Source organism: Bemisia tabaci, chromosome 6, assembly GCF_918797505.1.
Source record: "Bemisia tabaci chromosome 6, PGI_BMITA_v3".
Lineage (NCBI taxonomy): Eukaryota > Metazoa > Arthropoda > Insecta > Hemiptera > Aleyrodidae > Bemisia > Bemisia tabaci.
The window spans coordinates 52,678,747-52,699,402 of record NC_092798.1 but is presented as its reverse complement, the minus strand read 5'-3'; the positions used below and the strand labels follow the sequence as shown (position 1 = coordinate 52,699,402).

Sequence of the window (20,656 nt, the reverse complement as noted above, 5' to 3'; positions counted from 1 at the left end):
CCTCTAAAAGTTAAAAAAGCACACGAAACCGGAAAGAAAAGAGATTCCAGACTCGGTTTTGAAAAGAATCCCTTCTAAAGAGGGAAGACGCCTGGATGCGTCGTAAATCAAGACAAGGAGGAAGGCAAGGGAAAGTATCAGTTTGTGAGGGGATAACAAATTGATTGTTTGTTTGGAGTTGTAATCAAGCTTTGATCCGAGGGCCGAGGGGGCTCAAAGAGCCGGAAAAATCGCAGGGCGGGCGGAAATTCGATAGGATTCGATTGTTTGCCGTGTACTTAGCGGCCAAAGAGTCTCAAACAAAGTGAGGTTAATTAACAACGGTAGTTGCCCTGTTTGTGTTGACCGTCGAGCCAATCTTGAGCTGACCGCTTCGCTTGTCCATTTTTGGTTCGTCAAACACGATACGTCTCTTGACCCTCGCCGCCTCGCACCGATTCCCTCGCTCCCCCGCAGGAACAGCGCATCTTCTTGTGCACACCAACGGAGGAATACGCTCATATATACGCAGAACAGGGCTCGGCATTACATGGAGTTATGCTCTTTTGCCAGAAAGGTGGTGGCTCGTGAGCTTCCTGACGGGCCTACTTCGGCGCCGCCCTGCCAGGGACAATCTAAATAAAATACTTTCCGCTTGTTATCGTTTTCCATCCAGATTGCCTCGCGCCAAAACGGCTGGATTGTGTTAAAATGTTTTCGATTGTACTTTTTTTAAAATATAATTAAATGAAAATAACGCAGTGAAAAAACCCGTTTCGGCTTTAGTGGCCTTAAATACGAATGGTATTTTAAAATAATAGTAAATACCAGGGAAAAAATACCATCATATCAGTAGGAAAATTTGATGGGTTTCAACCGAATTCAGCCCAAGTGTATTTTACGTTGCCTTATTTTTTCTCGTTTTTTATTGTTTTTAACAAAAAACTGAATTTTCGAGTCTTAGGTTAGGAGTATTTCAGTCACAAAATTTCAAGTTGCCTCTAACACATCCTCATAATTTCAAAAAGAAACTTGATAAAAACTAAGTAAGTGTTTGAACTTGCGACTCTTACTGTCTGCGCTAGAGCACACTCTGCAAAATTTCCAGAGCAATTTTTAGTCCAGTTGGAAGATCAGTCGAAAAATCAGATTTTGAGATTTCAACAGGGAACTCATTCGGCCTTGAAGATTATGTGGCGAGAGGTTTAGTTCATTTTCCTGCTAATAGCTGTGAGAAAGTTACGGTTATATTTTCGCGATTTTACTTTGCGAACTTGACGTCTACAAATTTTAAATGACTTTTTCTGGACATTATGTTTTGAAGTGAAAATTGAAAAGCGCCATAAATCCGGTTTTGTTTGAAATTTTTGGGGACTTTTGTCCCAAAAATCCTCGTGAAACATTCTTTTAGGTTCCACATATAGTATCACTAACTCAATTATGAGTATTTGTGCGAGACCAATACCTCTCCACCCCTAGATGGCCAAACACAAGTTGGCGCATTGTTCGTAAAAAATGAATATCCCAAGTTTTGGAATGATCAAGTTAGGAAAGAGAAGGAGTAGGAATAAATTATGGAGACAGGGACGAAAAATCCATACTGGAGTTTTAACTGCCCTTGTTTTTTCCCGGTGTGACGTGCTTTTGAAAAAGTATCAGTTAGCTTTAGACGGAGCGGCGTGACAGTTTCTCACCGGTTCTCGGCTGTGGAGGGCGAGGGTGAGGGGTTGTTTTGAATATATTTCCGAGGCAGGGGCTCCAGCCTCGGCGTGATTTATCCGCTGCCCGCTCGCGCGCCGCCATTTTCGGGTGCTAAACCTCTTCGCCTCGAGGGGTTCTTACAACACTTGCTCTAAACAATGTGTTTCGACGGGGATAAATTTGCATTCCCAACCGTTAACAACGCCTTCTGTCACGCAACGTAGGCAACCTGTTTAACATTAGGTGCCATTTTTCGAGCCAGCTCCACACACCTTCCCCGTGCACGGCTCACGCCCCTCACCCCGCACCCCTCGCCCCGCATTCACCCCTAAAAAGATCCATAACGCGGCCGCACGACAGGGTTGCAAAATTGCCTCGTTATTTTCACCTAGTTTCACTCTAAGCGTGAAATTACGCTAATTCCACTGGATTATCTTTGCCTCATTGTTATAACCCATTTGACTCGTCAATTTTTTGTGTTTAGTTATAGTTTTATGTATGCCGGCCCAATTTCGATGCTTTTTTAGATATTAAAAGATAATAATCCCTAGAAAATCTCAGGTTGTCGTCAAAGTTTCTTATAATCATCAAAGATTTTCCTCACTTTGAAACGGGTCTTTAAAGGCTTGGAGCGATGGGTTGAGGACGTGCCGTATAAGAGGAAAAGAAACTACAATATCGGATCACCCATACACTTGTCACTATACATAGTATTGCATTGTCATTATACATAAATATGGACTGGGAAATAGCTCAGCATGTTTGCCTTTGATATACAGTGGTTTGAGTTACATAAAACAGGAATGCATGGTTCCAAAATTCAGATAACTTTAAGAGAGAACTACCTACATGAAAGTTGTAAGAGTTGGGAGTAAAAAAAATCGAATCAACTTTATCAGAGCTTTGGAAAAAACTGATGCTTTCAAAGTTCCCTGATTTTTAATGACCATAAGAAATAATTTAAACTGCTGTCCTGAAGAGAACATGAACATTCTACTCTTAATCTTATTGAATGACTCAAGCAGTTCGCAATGTTTATGTCCTCAAAAGCTTAAAACTTTTTATTTTCATTGTTTCCGAAGGAGAGCATGATTACTCCTGAAATTTCGTTAAGGAAAAACATGAATCTTTAGTCAGTTGCAACGGAAATGCAAAACGCAATGACCCTGAGATAAAAGAGAGACATAGGTGTCGGCGCTTTGCATAGCCGCTGTAGTTGCACGTGTCCAAAAGCATAAAAAATTACCTGTAGATTTTGTTTCTGTTTGTTTTATAGTTATTTTCGGTGAGTAAGGCTGTAGCAGCCAGCCACTTTCGTTTCTGTACGTATGCTCAATTATTCATTCTACTAGATTAGTCAGTCTTGAGAGTGTCCTCGTCATCAACAGCAAAGACTTGTCAAAGTATCCGTCCAAATTTAAAATCAACTTCTTCCATAGACCTTTTGATTTATTTTTGAGTGAGTATATATCAGTGCTCGTGAGTTGAAAAGGAAAATGTCAAATGTTGTTTTCTTCTTTTGCATTGACAGATTATCTAAAAACACGCAAATTGATGAGAAGTGAAAGGTACAACAAATCACAACCAAAATTTGCGTCAAAATTCGAAATAAAAAAATAAAGCTCATAAAATCAAGTTCGGAGCTCTATACGAAACTCGAACTTCTGAACTACGAGAAAAATAACTGCGACTATTCATATTTTCTAATTTTTATTTGTTCAATAATGTTCATTCATTTTCCTGTCAACGAATATCAAAGTCAATGCTATAAACTACCATAAGTTCCCTTATCTGAACTATTGGTCACGGATTGTTGACAAATCTTTTGACTTAATGATTTTTATTTGAATTTTTACATATGAGATTGACGTCGAGGGAAGTAGCTGACTGCGGCAACCTTATTTAGTTGATTGAAATTAATTCTGTGAACTTTTTTCATAAAATTCCCCATTTATGCACAAAATCCAATGAAGATATGTCGTTATCGAGACTGGTCAAAAAATGTTGATTCCATTCTCTATTTGAATACAATCCATCTGTAGCTCACCTAAGTGCAACCATCAACGCAGCATATTTTTACATCCTGAAATATTCGTTAAATAAATATTAAACAATTTGAAACTAACTTAGTTACAGTCAAGAAAAGTGTAGTAAATTAAACATCTCTCTGTGAAAGAGAACAATATTATACTTTTTGAATTTGGTATCTCAGAGCATATTTAAAAGTATCATAAGAACCAAGAGCTAATCGATCTTTTAAATATCCATTGCTTGCCAAAGTTATCTCTTAAGTTCTATCGGACCGATTTAGCTTTTTGTTTCTCTTCCAGAATGTTGGTAAAAATCCCTGGATCAATCCGCTGTCCAAGAGTTTTTTAATTAAAATGCAACTTTTTGATGCTGCGAAGCGGTTGCGTTAGCCAAAAGTTAAGCTGCATAGCAGGCATATCGTGAGCCATTTTACAATAAATGAAAAAAGTGCGGGTACTGTAGAATCCATGCCTGATTTGCTTGGCTATAATACGAAAGAAAAAAAAATTGTTGAAAACTAGAGTTCATTTCCTTCCACGCGGTCAATCCATTCAAAAAACAATTTGGAGTCCTACATTCATGTCTTGCTTAAACCATTGTCGTGGCAATGGTGGCAATATTGGCAACTTCAAAGCGATACCTAGCTATCAAAACTCGACGAAATCCCGCCATTTTTGGGTCCGGAGGAACCTGCATAGGTCCAAGTGTCCATACTCTCCATGATAGTACACTATGGACTAAATCACAGCTCGAGATGGAGGATGCGGATGCAGGGTCCATGCCCGAGTAGAACGAAAAGTTAATTGAGACGCGAGCAACTGCGGAGTGACGTCACGGAGGAGGGATAAGGGAGCGGTGCGCGGCCGTGGAGGGCAGCGCTAGGGCCCGCGAAGGGGCTCAACGGATGATTGGGAGATAGACGAAGGAGAGGCAGGGGCCCGCGGCCGGGGGGGAGGGGGGCAGGAGGCGCGAGATGGAATAGGAGAGTGTATTAGTGAGATTTTGCGGGGAAGCCACACCCTATCAACACTCAAGCACTCTCTCTTTGACACACGAGCGCTTTGCGGGCGTGGCATCGAACCGCCTGTTTCACACCAAGCCAAACGGCCCCATTCCGCCGCCGCCGCCCGCCGCACTCACCATTATTATTCTACAATCTTATTTTTCTCACCCCGAGGCCCCAACGCATCCTAGCTTCCGCGATGCAACCCTTGGAATTTGCCAGCGATCATCTCATTCTCATGTTTTGGGTTTTCTTTACATATGATATGAGCTCTAACTCAGTTCATCCTATCCTGAAATAATGAATTATACCTAGCGTTTAAGCTGACTTCTTCCATCTGCATCATTTTCAATATTACCAGAAGGACAGTGATTTAATTACCCCACTCGCGCGGTACAAGTTTTATTATGTTTAATTATCTTTGGATCCTAAGTTTGTTTGCCCCTCGGATTTTCCTAAGCACTATTGCTTTTATTTTCTTTCTTTTTTCTCTTTATTCTTACAAGTAAGGATAGAGTTCAATAATTCTTAATTTTACAAACTGCTGAATGTCATAAATAGAAAATCATTGCGTCTACAGAGCTACTTCCCTACTACCACCTCGTAACGCACCCATAGGCTACACACCCCGAAAAATAACGTAATGCTCAGTTCGATCTCCTTCCCTTTGCATCAGTGTTTCGTGATACATTTTGGTCGAAAAATTGCCACCTCACGTTGTATTTTCACCTTAGATTATCGAAAAATCAGCGTCATGCGCCTATTCTGAAGTTAAATACGTAACGCATCCATGAACCCCCCCTATTCCTCCGTATAACGCATTCGTAACGTGAGCTCAGAGGCTTCTCCCCCTAGCGTTACGTATTTTATGGACAAAGTCGCATAAAGCGCCCAATCAAAAGACCTTTGCCCCATTTAAATCCATTCACTGGAAAAAAAGTACCACAATCTCAACTATACCTCCAGCTGATTTTGGCGCCAACCATTAATGTAGTTTTACCAGGTAGAAGTGCGTAAAGGCACCAGCCAGCGGTATAGTTAATCCAACCACACTTTAAGCCGACTTAACTATACCTTTGGATTGTGCAACTACTCTTAATATGTGGCGCCGAAATCAGCTAGGAGTATAGTTGGGATTGTGGTACTTTTTTCCCCGTAAATTGCACATAATTGACTGGAGGGGACTGCATGTCTCAATGAATATGGATACTGTATTAGATACCTTTAAATTGAGAAAAAGCATAGTTGTCAAGTCAGGATAATCTTTCGGGATGTGTAGTGACGTAAGCCGGTCCGAGGCGTGTGAATGGACAAATCGGAAGAGCGGTCGGATGAGATGGGCGACGGGCGCTAATCCGCTATCACTCAAAGCGAGCCGCCACCGCGAAACGGACACTACGAAAACCTAAGCCGCTTCCTCTTGACTGCCACCCTCTTGCGTGGGCCCGTGGGCCCATCGGGGCCATCAGACCCGCGTATCGATGTAATTGGTCGCCCGAGACGCCACCGGGATTTGGTCAAGAGGGACAGGGGCCCTTCGGCCAATGCGAGGCTCTCAGGCGGAAGCCCACGGATAATGGGCCCTTTGCGGGACCCCGATGCCGCTTGAGTCCTGAGTCACCGACCCGATTTCAGAGCAAGGAGTTACGTTTAGCTTAATCCCCATTCAAGGGACACTCACCGACACCTCACCTGGACGTCCCTGTGTTTTATGTATCAATAACATCTGAAGCGGGTTCATTGTCGAATCGAAATCATCGATATGACGCTATGTCTATCTCAGCCATGTTTTTTTTATCAATTTGACGTCATTTCATACACTGAAAAAAAGTATAGTAACATCTACTATAAGTCTACTTGATTTTTTACACAGTGCACTGAAAAAAATAATAGAGCCGTAGAGACAAGATAAACTTGTTAAACCTGCCTTGTCTTAGGAACAAGACTTTTAGTCTGCCAAACAACTCAGTTTGTTTGGGAAACAACACCCGTTTGTTAATGCAACAAGACCAGTCTTGTTTTATATGCTAGGTTTCTGAGCTACCGGACTCGATAGTCTTGTCACTGTGACAAGATTCTCTACTCACCGCGAGTAATGGTCAAATTCAAAGAGAGCGTATTATTTTATTTATTTTGAAAGAGTATTTTAAGAACTACGCTTAATAATTGTTCCCCGAAAATTTTTCTGGATGTTTAATGACAAGGTAAAAACAATAAGTTTATAATTCTTTTTTAAAAATAAATCGCTCATGCGTAAGGTTTTAAAATCAAATGTATCTAATTATATAATTATTTTTTTAACGTTTAAATTATTTATATTTTATTAATTATTATCATGATACAAAATAAAAATAAAAATTAGAATCATAAACACGGAACAAAGGAAACATCGTTGCTTGAAGAAACACTTTTTTCGGCCTAAATTGTCCATTTTTATCTGATGTAGAATGTAAATTCCTTTTCGTAAACGGTAAATAGTAAAAAAGAAAAAAAACCAAACAATCTGATGCTCTACGCATTCCACAGACTTGAGACAACAACATAATGAAAAAGTAATTCTGTGGGCTGTACTTATACTTAAAATTCGGCTCCCCAAATAACTAGCCCGGATAGCTCGGTCTGTAGAACACTCGGTCCGTTATCAGATGGTCCCACGTTCAAATCCCGATCAGGGCGGTAAAATTTGAAAGGTCGGATGGGACGATTCTGGTGTAAGAGGAGTGAAGGAGGTAGAGAACAAATGTATTTTCATATAAATTGTGCAATTCATATAAATTTGTGACATTTTTTTTTGCAATTTTAATTTCTTCCGAATACTGTGACAAGACGAGTCTTGTTCCCAGAACTAGACAATTTTGTTACCGTGACTAGACTTTTGACTTATGCGACAAGGAAGTCTTGTTCCCTGAACAAGACTGTATGGGTCCCATGAACAAGAATGCCTTGTGGATCAAATATAACAAGACGGTCTTGTCTGGGGGACTAGAATCCTTGTTCCTCGGACAAGGCACTTTTTGAGCTCGCCCACTCGGGAGAGCTCTTTGCGATCGATTTCTTTTAGCATTGGTAGTGTCCGTGGCGACAAATGGATGGTTCTCGTTGCCGTCGGAGGAACGGCCAAAATCCCATTGATTTCAAGGTCTAAAAGTTGAATTTTCGCGGGTTACAGTTTTCCTCCGTCGAACATTTCCGTTCCCTCATTCAACTGAGGATTAATTGTTCCTCGTTTGCTACACTAGAGAGCAGCACTTTCCAGTGGCCGAGTATATCATAGCATGTTGCTATGGTTTTATAGCAAATTACCTAATTGTATGTTATCATCCTCTTATCTTTTCAATGCAGTTTTTGTGTGCAGTTGTACTTGCAATTGTTATTATTTCTTAAAATAAAAAACATGGTGACCTCGACGTGATTTAATAATTTGTTCAATTAATTTTAAGTTACTAAGACTAAGATTGAGATTTGCGCATAATTAATGGATAATCCTTAAGATTGCCGTTATTGGTACCATAGAAGGTTAATTAACCTCAAAATAATTACATGCTTGAGAGCTCGGTTGAGACTCGCATTGGGATCCTTTCAGAGTTTGTTTAAACCTCATATTAAGAATGCTTTAGGATTCGTTTGAGCCCCTCGCATTAAGAATGCTTGGGAGTTCGTTTGAGCCTCGCATTAAGAATGCTTGAGAGTTCGTTTGAGCCTCGCATTGAGTTTCTTTAGAGTTCGTTTTAACCTTAAAATACAGATGCATGAAGATGACTCCGTGCTATTTATAGTGCGCGAGGTGCTCCATTGAGCCACCGCATACATACAAAGGCGTGATGTGCTCCATTGAGCCACTCGCATACAAAGACTTGAAGTGGTCTTTCGAGCTCCATGCTAAAATTCAAGTGAGTTCCTTTTCCGCTCTTAGTGTATACCATAAGTATTGTGTAAGAATTATGGCAGAAACGTTCCTCCGAACTGTGCTCAATTATAGTTTCTTTGAACTCTGTGCCGATAAAAATTCAGAATTTCAGACTGCCAGCTTAACAAAGTATAACCTTAATTCAAGTTGTCGACTTGATTTAAAAAAAAAAAAAAATTAAAATTAAATCATATGGTTTCATTACATTGTTGACAAGTTAAGAAAAAGCTTATCAACGATGAAAGCCAGAAACAAAAATGCGATGGCAAAAATAGCCATTGCAACATTTGCCGCAAAATCACATTCATAAAAGGTGATACCATTTAGTGAAAATAACCAGAATTATGATAGTATTCACCAGAATTCTGTTGATACCTACCATAGTATAGTAAATACTACCAAATAGTCCAGTATTTATTACCATACTAGTTTCACTGTGTCCGAGTTTGGTAACATCTACTATATTTGTTTTTCAATGTAACGATTCAATGACGAACCTGCTGCTCTTGCTAAAAATATCGGTTATTTCGATGTGAATTCTCAATGAAACGTAGTCGGAAGTTTCTCTACGATGGTGACGCTTTTTCAGCTTGTATTCGCGTAATAAAACACAATTACCGAGACTCATGGCAAAAAGTGTACAGCGTTCCTTTGCTTCATCATTTAAAATAAGCGACATTCGCGCATGCAACTATTCGAACTCTGCGGATGTATTCTTGCCTACACAATCAATTGAAGGCGAAATGCGATTATCGGGATAAGACTTTAGCTGGTATAAACGAATGATTGACGAAACAATAGTTGAATATGTAATTATTTAGCGGATACTTGGTTGCGTTCACGAAAAATTGAAGTTCGGGGATTCGTCGGATTGCGGCTTCAATCACATACAAATTAAAGGTTGATGAATAAACGCCTGAATACTAATATGTGTACACTATTTCAACTCTGCGGATAATTTGTTGCCTACACAAAAAATCTAAGGCAAACTATTTCTCTCGTGCCGTGATGCATTAAGTTAGTTCAGAGTCGTCAAAATTTGCTTCCCCTGTCCGTTTTTTTCCTTTCCGTAACTCAGCTTATTTTCAAGATGCTAACTATTTACATTTCATCAGTCCGTAAGCTGAGAATAAAATAAAGTACGAGTTGACCACGAGAAATAAAAGATTTATAGGGTTTTTCTTGTGTGGGAAAAAACGGGAATATAAGCCTACGAACCTATTTTATGTATTAATTGACACACTCGTGATAGACCGTGACTCATTTTGGGGGTAAAAAACTGTAAATAGAGCAATAAATCGGCCGGGACCCTTCTTGAGCCCACCTAACAGTAAAAGTAAGATAAAAGCCCTTTAATTTGAGAATTCCTTGTCGCCTAACTAGCGGAGGCAGGTAAACGCCCTTTAGGGAACACAATAAAAAGTTTTTATCTGTTTGAAAGTGCACCCTCGCCTCCTACTTGTTCGCTTCTGATTTTACCCACCCGGGTGAGAGGGTTACGATTTTGGGCGAGTCGCTCACAGGGTGCATTTACGATTACTTTTAACCAATTTTCACCTGGTTAACTAAAATAAGTCAAATTCAGCGAGGTCTAAAATCCAGGAAAACAAACTTAACATTCAAATGTATCGTACGTAGTACATCCACTTTCAATCTTGGAAGCTCGATCAAAAATTGGTTTATTTTCTCAGAATATCACGCTTAATAAATAATTTCAAAAAAGGACCTTCATTCGAGCACTCGAAAATAGAATTAAACCTAAATCATGATTCAAAGATAAATAGAATGATTCATACCCGAAGATTACTTATTAAAATCCTGATCATTAGCTTAATCTGACAGCTGTCAACATTCATTTTGTCATTTTTTTATATTGCTTCAAATTCAACATCATGACTAATCGTTGCTTCCTTAGAATCGGCAGTGTATACGTGTTTTCTTGATGTATCTTTTCCATGACACATTTTTGAGATTGTCAAAAAATCTCAAAAGAATGACATCTAATGGTTTGTTTCATTTTAAAAGTAAATTTAGAATCAGTTTCAAATTTTTGAGTATGAATACCTTTGCTCCAAAATTCCATCAAATTACTCATATCATTGTTGCTAAATTGCAACTTGCAAATTATATTTTCACCAAGAAACTGCTGAGATCTACTATTTGAGAGTTTCACTGATTTATCCCTCAATTCTACCCAAAAATCAGTAAACGTTTGAACAGAAATTTATTCGTTCTATTCCTGTAAAAATATACTTAGGTGAGTCGATATTGCAATCCTGAATTTGAATTACATCCTTTCATCTGTGCAACGAATGTACGCTCACTGTAACAAAAAACCACACAAGTCGTTGTCGTTCGTATCCCAGGCAAGAGCATAAATTTAAAGACATTTTGCTTATAACATATCGTAGATCTAGTCCCGCTCTCCTTAAAAAAAGTGTTTCTAATTTACGCACTATCCATAAGAATGCCGTATGAACTTTCAGGCGTTGCCAAATTTCCTTTGATAAAACACGAATTTCCAGTTAAACTCATGAGTACTTTCCTTCCAATTTTTTAGAAAACACGAATTTCCAGTTAAACTCATGAATACTTTTCTTCCAATTTTTTAGATTATTTTGTGCGCAGTTCCACCAAAAAGTTCTAAAAATTTCAAAGAAAAATATTCAAAACTTTCCTCAAAAATGAGCATTTTATCGAATGAAACTTGGCAACTCTCGAATGTTCATACGGCGTTCTACCTTAGCACGGCAGGAGAGGTTGGACTGCATAGTAGCCAAGGTATAAAAATCCCCTAGTATCCAAATCCAGTGGAAATTTCTCCACTTGTGCGTGGGATGAAGACGTCTCCAAGCCGGGCGGACAGGCTGGTGGATAGATAAAATCAAGGTGAGGTCTAACTCACACAGTAGGCGCTTCTAGACGCGGATGTCTGGGAGTTTTCGGGGATGCGCCAGGCGTGAGTAAGCGGGACACTAATCTTAATAAGGTCGAATTGTTTCTCCCTCTTCCGCGGGGGTTTTTTACGAGGGCGGCCCAACCGGGGACAAGGTGAGGGAGTCGGGAGCAGCGCTTAACACTTGATTGAGCCACAAAGGTGGCGCGCCCGGCGGTGGGCATCAAAGATCCGGAGAATCATCCCCCATCGGCCCATCCATCGGGGGTGTCTCAGGGCATCCCGGCCGGAGCGGGGGTGCGCTATCATTCCGAGGGCCCACGCTCCAGTGACACCAACGCAAACAAGCCAGGACTTTGCCCCGGATCCGGATAGCACTAACCGCTTAAGCATGATACTTTCGCCAGCCGAGTTGCCACTCTTTCATACGCACTCCCATCCATAGCTTCCTATTCTTAAATTAACGTTGAAGTTTTTTCCTATTCATGGTTGTGCCTTAAAATTCTCCCTTAATTTGGCGGTCACCTATTAAAATCCGTCGTATAAAAGTATGATTCGTGCTTTTAGTTGTTCCTTAAACAATTTCTCGCGGAAGGAGACCCCATTTGGCTCACATTGTGATTAAAGGATGTTTATGGAAACCCTCAAAATAGGATCATAAAAATGACGATTTTTTCAACCTCGAGTATGATTCAGCCATATAACATTGGAAATAAATTCTTGCAAAGGATCGCAATGATTTGTAATTGCAAAAAGTTCAAAATACAAAAGGAAATATTTCGCAAGTTTTGTGAATTTTAAAGTAGGTTTGCGCCTACCTTAAAAGTTGTCAAAAGCATACAATTTTTTCTTCCATATTTTGTACTTTTTGCAGTTATAAATCACTGTGATTCCATGCAAGGATATATTTCCAATATTATACAACTGAATATTACACGAGGTTAACAAAAATTGTCATTTTGATGCTCCTATTGTGAGGGTTTCCATAAACATCCTACAATTACAATGTATGCCAAATGGGACCTTTTTTGGAAGAAGCAGTTTAAGGAACGACTAAAAGCACGGTCCGTACTTTTCTACGAAGAATTTTGGTAGGTAACACGACATGGAACATCCACCAAGTTGCGAGTGAGGAGGTTGGCATTTGAGGTTCAATACCCACCCACTCCCACGGCGATGCGCTTAAAATGAGAAGTTTCGGGGACAACTTGGCGACAGCGCTGACGCGTTTCCAGACTCCAGTGTTTTTTGGTATTTATTTTTGGCGAGGTGGGGTTTGAAAGCCGCGGGTTTCTCACGCAAAGGCGACACCCATCCTGGGGCATCCCTGGGCGACGCGTCCCTGGATCCCTGCCGTTATGACGCCTGGCTGGATTTTGATAAGGAGAAATTAACAGTTGTCGACGTTCGGTCCGCTTCAACTCCCACGCTAGATAGGAAGAGAGTGTCCTTTCTCCGACAACAATTGCCACTTGAGAAATCAAAGGTTCCGCCGCCCTTGCCCGCCCCCAGCCGCCGTGAACCCTTCTGGTCATGGACCTGCCACCTCCACTTGTTTGCCCACCTCGCACTCAGACTCCCAGACGAGGAAATAAGAAAAAAACGACAGTTATTTACCTTCCAGGACTCCTTTAAGATGTCGCCAAAGCCCTTTCCAGCGGACAAAAAAGCGAAATCACCCTTAACAATGATGAGAAAATACAACCCGAGTGTTTTACCTAGACATTTCACTTTTTTTTCAAATTTTGGAGGAAAGATTCTCATTATTTTCTTTTTTAATAGAAGGAGAAAAAAAAACAAATGATGGATTTACAAGTGTCTGACATTTTATGACTTTGATTTATATCAACACAAGGCTCCACATACTTTAAATTGGACTACATTTTGCAATGAGGAATTAATATTTCTGTTTTATATGGAAAAGCACTTATCTGCAAAAGAAAATTGATGGTTCTTACGTTGTTCCTAAAATGAGCCAAAAATAGCAGTTCCTGATTAGAAAATGTAGTTCAATCGTGCAGAGACAACAAACGATCAAGATGGTAGTCGCATCGAGAGGAATATTTTCGGACGTCATCGTGGCTCTCTTCACGATATGCATTTAAATAGGAGGTGAAAATATGCAACTTTGAACTCGTTCTTTGTGGCGTGCAGGAAACTCTTGTGCCTTAAACTAAGTGAACTTTTCATTTTACAAAACTGCAACAATTAAAAATTACTGAACAAGCTCATTATCTCTTGGCTCGCTGACGATGACATATTTTTAATTTTGCCAAAGTTTTGATGGACATGCGATCTTGAGGCGAGATAGACATACGGTGGGTGAAAGAAGTATCATGTGCCGAGTTGACGGGTGCGAAAGAGGGAATGAGGACATTAGTAGGGGTGCCAACAGCTAACACGTCGGGAAGTGACAACGCCCGTAGCGAGTGCCTGTCATCATTCGATCTCCACCGATTACGATCGTCTGCCGAACAATCGAGCTATCAAAACATGTAAAATAACCCAGCGCCAGCGAGGCAAGTGGCCGCATTCAGTGGAAAAAGTGAAAGGAGAGTGAAAGAAAGAAAAAAAAAACAAGTTTACTCGCCCCGTGAAAAACAGTCTCTCTAAGTATCGCGATATGCCACAATGGATGGTGGATTCAAATACAAGTTCAAAATCAGTCAGGGAACATTACTAAAATTCAAAAATTAAACATCATCAAAGGCATTATAGAATAAGGTGTAGCTATCGAGGACTGAAGTTGAAAAATGCACGTCTCTAATTTGGACGTTCCAAATCTCTGTTCTTGTTTAATTTTTTTATTAGATAGGCTAACTGATACATTAATAAAAATAATTTTACTCTGTCCCGTAATGAATATGAGATCCAGTCAACTGTAACTTTACGTTCGGGTCAAATTTGACAGTATTTCGATTTATTTACTCAAAGTGACTCAGCGCGAACCACTGAGCGACAAAAGTGAGACCCTTTTTCAGCAACCATGCGGAACATGTACGGGAAATGTCGCGGGTAGCATATCACATACGCGGTTAATCAACCCCTCCTTGCGTTACCCTACAAACGAAGGTGGAAGAATGCAAATGGCGAGGGTTGGTTGAGAATGGTTTCAAATCCCAACTTTAGTGATTTTTAACGTGATTTTATAGCTCTTCCTCGCTCGTTACATCATCAATCGATAATTGCAGGATTTTAAGACATTTTTTGAAAATCCGTGATTGTCATTCTATTTTATGTGCATATTATTAGGCTAATTTTATCTAAAAATACTTCGAAGTGACCCCGAAAGCTCTTATCGCGTAAATATCGAAACTTAAGAATTATCACATAATAACCCAGGTAGAATAATTGTGGACATTAAGTGGAGTACATTTTTCAGTATATCTCTGGCTTACTCACAAAAGCAACTACCTACGTAGGGAAATTAATGGCAAATACGTTGTCTCTGAAATGAGCCAGAAATAGTATCTCTCAAATGCAATATATAGTGTGATTCGTACTTCAGCGTGTCAATAAACAGACAATTAAATCATATTCCGCAGTGAAATTTTGAAAAAATATTTTTTGCCACCCAGAATAAGTGCGCACGAAATTTGAAAGCCTCACATCCCATGCTTTTTGTTTAAAAAACTAAAACGCGAGACAAAAAATACAGGAATGGAGTTAGGTTGATTTTGGTGAATGTGATCCAAACGCACGTTGGGTTACTTCCGGGATGGAATCATTCCAAAACTAATCTCAGCGAAGGGATAAGTGGATGAGGGAGGGTGTAAGTCCCAAAAACCCGTGAGCTCTGGATCCCGTGGACCAGCGAATAATCCAGGGCGTATGAACGGAAAGCACTTGGGTGACTCTGCCTCGTATTGGATGATCGCGGGAGAGGATAAAGGGGCAATGGGCTCACTGATCCGAGGAGCCCAACTTCCGATGCTGCCCGGGCGGTGTCGGAAGGCCCTGTGAAGTTTGCCCCGGACAAACAGAATCCTCAGGAAGAGCTCGGAGCCCAGCGAAAAACATCTGGTTCTGTTTGAGTTTAAGCCGTCCTCGCGGTGTCGTCGTCCACGGCAGCTGCTCTTGACACAGGTATAACTCCAAGTATTCATGCTAAAAGCATCCAAGTTCCGCGCAAATCCCATGCACATGCTTCCTTTTAGCATAAACGTCCGAGTCTATACCACCGAGTCCAAATATTTTGATGGGAATTGGCACAGTCCGCTCTGTTGGGCCTAGACCTGATTTCTCCGTCACCGTGCCAAATGCGCCTGTTTTCGAATCATTCTGCGCATTTGTGAATATCGGATGTAACCTATGATTACATTTTTTTAACGTATTTAAGGAAAATTCTGTAGAGGCCTGCAGGCTACGTTTCAAAGTCGTCACAATGGAAAAAGTATGGTTCTTTCAGCCTCATTCCTGGCTGATTTTTTCGCTACCCAGACGCGTTTCCGAGACGCTATGAACTCTGTGTTTTCAAACATTTAATTGAAATACCTCTTTTCTGCGGACAAACGATATCTCACGTGTCTCAAAGTCTCAAAGACGCAAGCCGTTCGCAGAAACTACTGTCACATACTGACATTTAAAGTGTCGAAACTAAGTATTTCTTAATTCGCACGCATATGCTCCCAAATGGATGCACACCTGAAAAGGCTGCAGAGCCGTATTGACATTGTTGATGAGGTCATTTCTAATCTCAAAGTTGTCTTCCTTCGTGTAGTCCAATCGATTTACACTCATTGTCCCCTTTTGTCGGTGAACATTCTTGTATTACTCGGAAGCTAATTTCAGCATCATGCTCATTCATTATTTGTTCACCTTTTTTTTTACTCAATCTTATAAAGTGCATGAGATGCAGTTCTGCAGCGTTGATTCTCGCTTCCTGTTTCCTCGCTGTCTTGATTCTTAACACCTGTAAAGGTAAGAACCATTCCACATTGGTCCCTCATTCCCATTCAAGAGGAGTAAACAGAGAGGTGGATCTGTCACAATAAACTCGGGCAATTTTTTACCCTAACGTTCACCCTGACTCGCTCTCGCACGCCACGTGTTAAGAATGCACACGTGTCCAAGTTGACGTCAACGAGCGCGACCATAACTAAGATACAATGTTGCCACACTTCTCAGAGCACAATCTCAAAGATTCAACGTCAGTTTGCAGCTGGTCCTAGCCTGTCCCTCAAAATGGCTGTCCATGAAAATGGATACGAGAAAGATTCGATAGTCCAAAATTTCCTGAAATCCAGCTATTTCGTTTCAATAAATTACCGAACGTCACACCCTACCTATTTCATTCGTTAGTAAACACAATTTTATCTGGTAAAATTTTAAATACATCGAAAAGTAGGTTCCGAGTGAACATTAAAAATTCATAGAAGACGAAAAAAATTGTAATAGACACAAGTCGGCGATCACACGATGAGAGACATGGTAACGTCTTAACTCTGCGTAATGTAGAGTATTCTCACTATAGATTTTTTTGAAAAAGAAATGAAAAAAAATAATATCAATTCAGCTCCGTTTTGCAATTGCGAACTAAAATTTCTGGCTCAATTCAGAAACAACGTTTAAAGCATTAGTTTTCCTACGCATATGAGTCTTTTTAAAGATGATCCAGAAATGTAATGCAATTTAGCGGTCAATTTGCAGACCGCACATGCAAATCTATCGAACCATCTTAATACAAAAAATCTCTATCCCCGATTTTTTTTCTCTCCCTTTTTTTGCAAGTGGGTTTCTAAAATACACGGTTTTTTTTCTCTATGGCATCATGGCAGGATAGCATGGGCACGTCATTGTCACCATGCTCGGACCAGCGGAGAGGAGGGAGCCACTGGGGGGGGGGACGGGGAGGGAAATAAAATCAACAAAACCTGTAAACTGACGGGAAAGCGATTCAGTCTGAATTTATCTGATCATTGTCTCCTGGACTGGAGCTGGCAGCGGCTCTCCCGGTGCGGCCGGCGCAGAGCTCCTTCAGGCGCCCGCGGAAGGAAATGTCGGGCCCGAGGGGTTGTCAAACGGTGCGCATGAAATCTCCTCGTTTTTCAGAAAACGGGGACGAATTTAGGAATTTTCCACACGATATGACATCTCGTCTTCATATCAATAGCATCGTTGTCAATGTCCTACCCGTACACCATCACCTTGACCGTGAGGGGTTTTATAGATTACGTCGTCATCGAAAGCTTCAACAAGAGGGAACCAACCGAAGAGAGGAAAAAATTGTCTCGAAATTCTATCATTGAGAGAAGTAATGGACTGAAATTCTCATTTTTGCTTCGTGAGTATTTGTTGTAGACCTATATTCACGCGTCAGGGACAAATGATTTGATTTTCAGACGAGCTCAAACTTATCACGCGAATTGTTTCAGAATGTCTCTTCGCTCCATTTTCCTAAACGTGAAAATTGCTATGCGCATACAGTGTTTCAATTTTGAAAGTTTTTAAAACTTCCGGAGAGTAAGCTCAGCTTCAGAAATCAGAATTTCATGCAGTCAACGTTACTTTGCGTTATTGATAGCTGTGAACTCGTCTAAACGCATTTTTGCCTCGACGTAAATCAAAATCTACAAAAAAATATTCATGATGCAAAAATCGTGAATCTGCAATATGCTGCATTTCAAGGTGACAAGAATCAATTTCCTGAAGTTTGTGAGCTAAGCGTCTCTTAAGCGCGCCGTGTCTAACCCCTGGAAACAACTATTCATACTCGATGGTCATCCGCGTTGCCTAGGCCAGAAACTGAAGGCGCGCCGGTTTTGTAGCCTCCGATTTGCTTCAATTCAGGACGATACACATATATTTCCCGAAATTTTAGGTATATGTGCAGGAAAATCTCTTGTCCCTTGTCCCGCGGACAATGACATTTCGTCGTTCTCCTGACGTTCGGGCGTATCTCTGTTTCCACGTGAGCTCTACAAACATGGAGTTAAATGGAGAACAGGGTTCACGTGGACATTGAGATACTCCCTTCCATAAGAGGGACGACGATTTGTTCCTTATGCCGAAGAGACGAGAGCTGGCAAGGGCGGCGGGCCACGGGCCACCGGGGGACCGAGTCATGGGGCCACTTTGGCCACTCGAGTTGACGGAAGAATTTTAAGTAAAACAACTTCTCAAGAAGCGACTGTGACTCCATCGGCGGCGGCGGCGTCTGAAGCGCGAATGGCGCGAGGGCCGCGGGCCGCACCGATGTCGGGCGTCATTGTTAATATTTATATCGACTACTCTATCCAACACTCTCTCCCAGAGGTACCTCCGACTTCTTCCAAGCCTCCCCGTCCTCCACACCCTGTCCCACAAGTCAAACACACCAAGAATAGAGTCCCTCTATACTGCGAGTAGAGACATCTAATGCCTCCGTCGTATCACAAACGGGAATAAAGATTACATTTTTACCTATTGCAAAGATTATACTAATTGCAATGGACCGGGGTATTAGGGGCACATTACTCCCGTACTAGGTAAGAACGCCGTATGAGCCAGCACGATAAATCTGGTTGAAAGGATCTTTTTGACCGACCGAGCACCAAAAAGCGAGCGTGTGGTAATGGCACCAATTTCAAAATTGAATTATTCATGCCTTCGATTGAATGAGTATACCACGAACTTCTTGCGGAAAAACAGCTCGAAAATGTCAAATCAACCAGAATAAATTTGACGTCTATGAAGTTTGCAGTGAAAAAGGGCGGCGATTTTTTGAGAACTGGATTTTCACAGTTTCAATCCACCATGCTCAACGCCCAATAGCATTTGATGTACATGTGAATGCAACTTTTTGCTTTATATTGGCAGATTCCTTGGTCCACCGAAGAAAGTTCAGCCCTAAATGCTAAAAAAGTGTCATTTGTCGACACGACCTGACAAAAATTGGAAGTAAACGCTGGCCATTGGAAACTCACTGTAATAAAAGAAATGCCCATGATAATTTTTCTAATCTCCATTTATAACTTTATTGTGTTTAGTAAAAAATTCGGCCAAATCATCGAGAAAGCAAAGCAGCCAATTTTCGGAAGTTATTTTGTTAATTCAACTGATTCTCGGTAAAAAATTCCATATTCTCCGTCCCTCGGGCGCGGAAAATTGGTACCCTTAACATGATGAACCGGTCAACTTTGGTGGAGCCTTGCGGTTGAGCGACAGGGCACCCTATAGCGAAGAGCACCTAATACACCTATAATACTCAGGTTTATTTAGGATAGTGTCAACGAGTTTTCTCCACTCGTTATTTGTTCTGCTTGTGACACCCTCTTAACTTTTGTCTCTTTTTTCGCCTCCCCTCCCCACCCCACCCCACCCCGCCTCGCCGAGGTGAGCGTTTAACGAGTCAGCTCACCGCTCAACGTTTCAACGGCTCCTTCTTCGCGTCAACAGAGTTGTTTGCCGAGGCGCTGCGGCACCGGCGGTCGTCGCTTTAGAGTAAAACCGCTTATCTAGAGCCAGGCTTGTCATTTGAGTTAGGTGGATCTTCCTTTGCGGTGGCGTCTTTGGCTCGACCGCTACGTGACGCCACCCAAAATTTTCGCTCTTTAATTAACGCCGGCGCCGAAACTTGGTCCGGCTCTTGTCAACTCTGTTTGAACGAGAGACGATGGTCGGCCACCAAGGCGCAGAATTACGCATTTCGATTAGCTCCGTCGCGGATTTAGATTCCTATCCAAGGAGAAAAGTCGCTTACCTGCTCAGTGAACACTCAACAACTCAACTCTGATCAGAGCTATCGAGAAAAAATCTTATCACTCTGATGGGTGCTCATGAAGCGAATAACATCTTGGTTCGGATCGAACATTAACAACCAAACCACACAGATGAGAAAAAAAACCCTAAGAGGTGGCTCGAATACTGTATGTAAGAAGGTGGAGAAATGGTGCTGGGTCCACACCATTTCGCGGGGAAATCAAAGCCAAGAAGTTCCAAAAATTATAATCAGAGTCAAAAATAAATTTTTTAAAATTGTTTTAAAAAAAGTTGTTGCAAATTAAATTTGTTTTGTACTGGTACTCGTCGGAGTTCAAAAAGAATTATTTTTGACTCTAATTATAATTTTTGGAACTTCTTGGCTTTAATTTTTCCGCGAAATGGTGTGGACCCAGCACCATTTCTCCACCTTGTTCCAAACCACACAGTTTAGCATTAA

The 20,656-nt window shown here is 41.0% G+C and overlaps 1 protein-coding gene across 1 annotated transcript in view; it reads left to right on the top strand.

The window, feature by feature from the left end:
• Positions 1-20,656, top strand: part of bi (T-box transcription factor bifid) — a 151,993-nt gene that overhangs the window by 75,048 nt on the left and 56,289 nt on the right.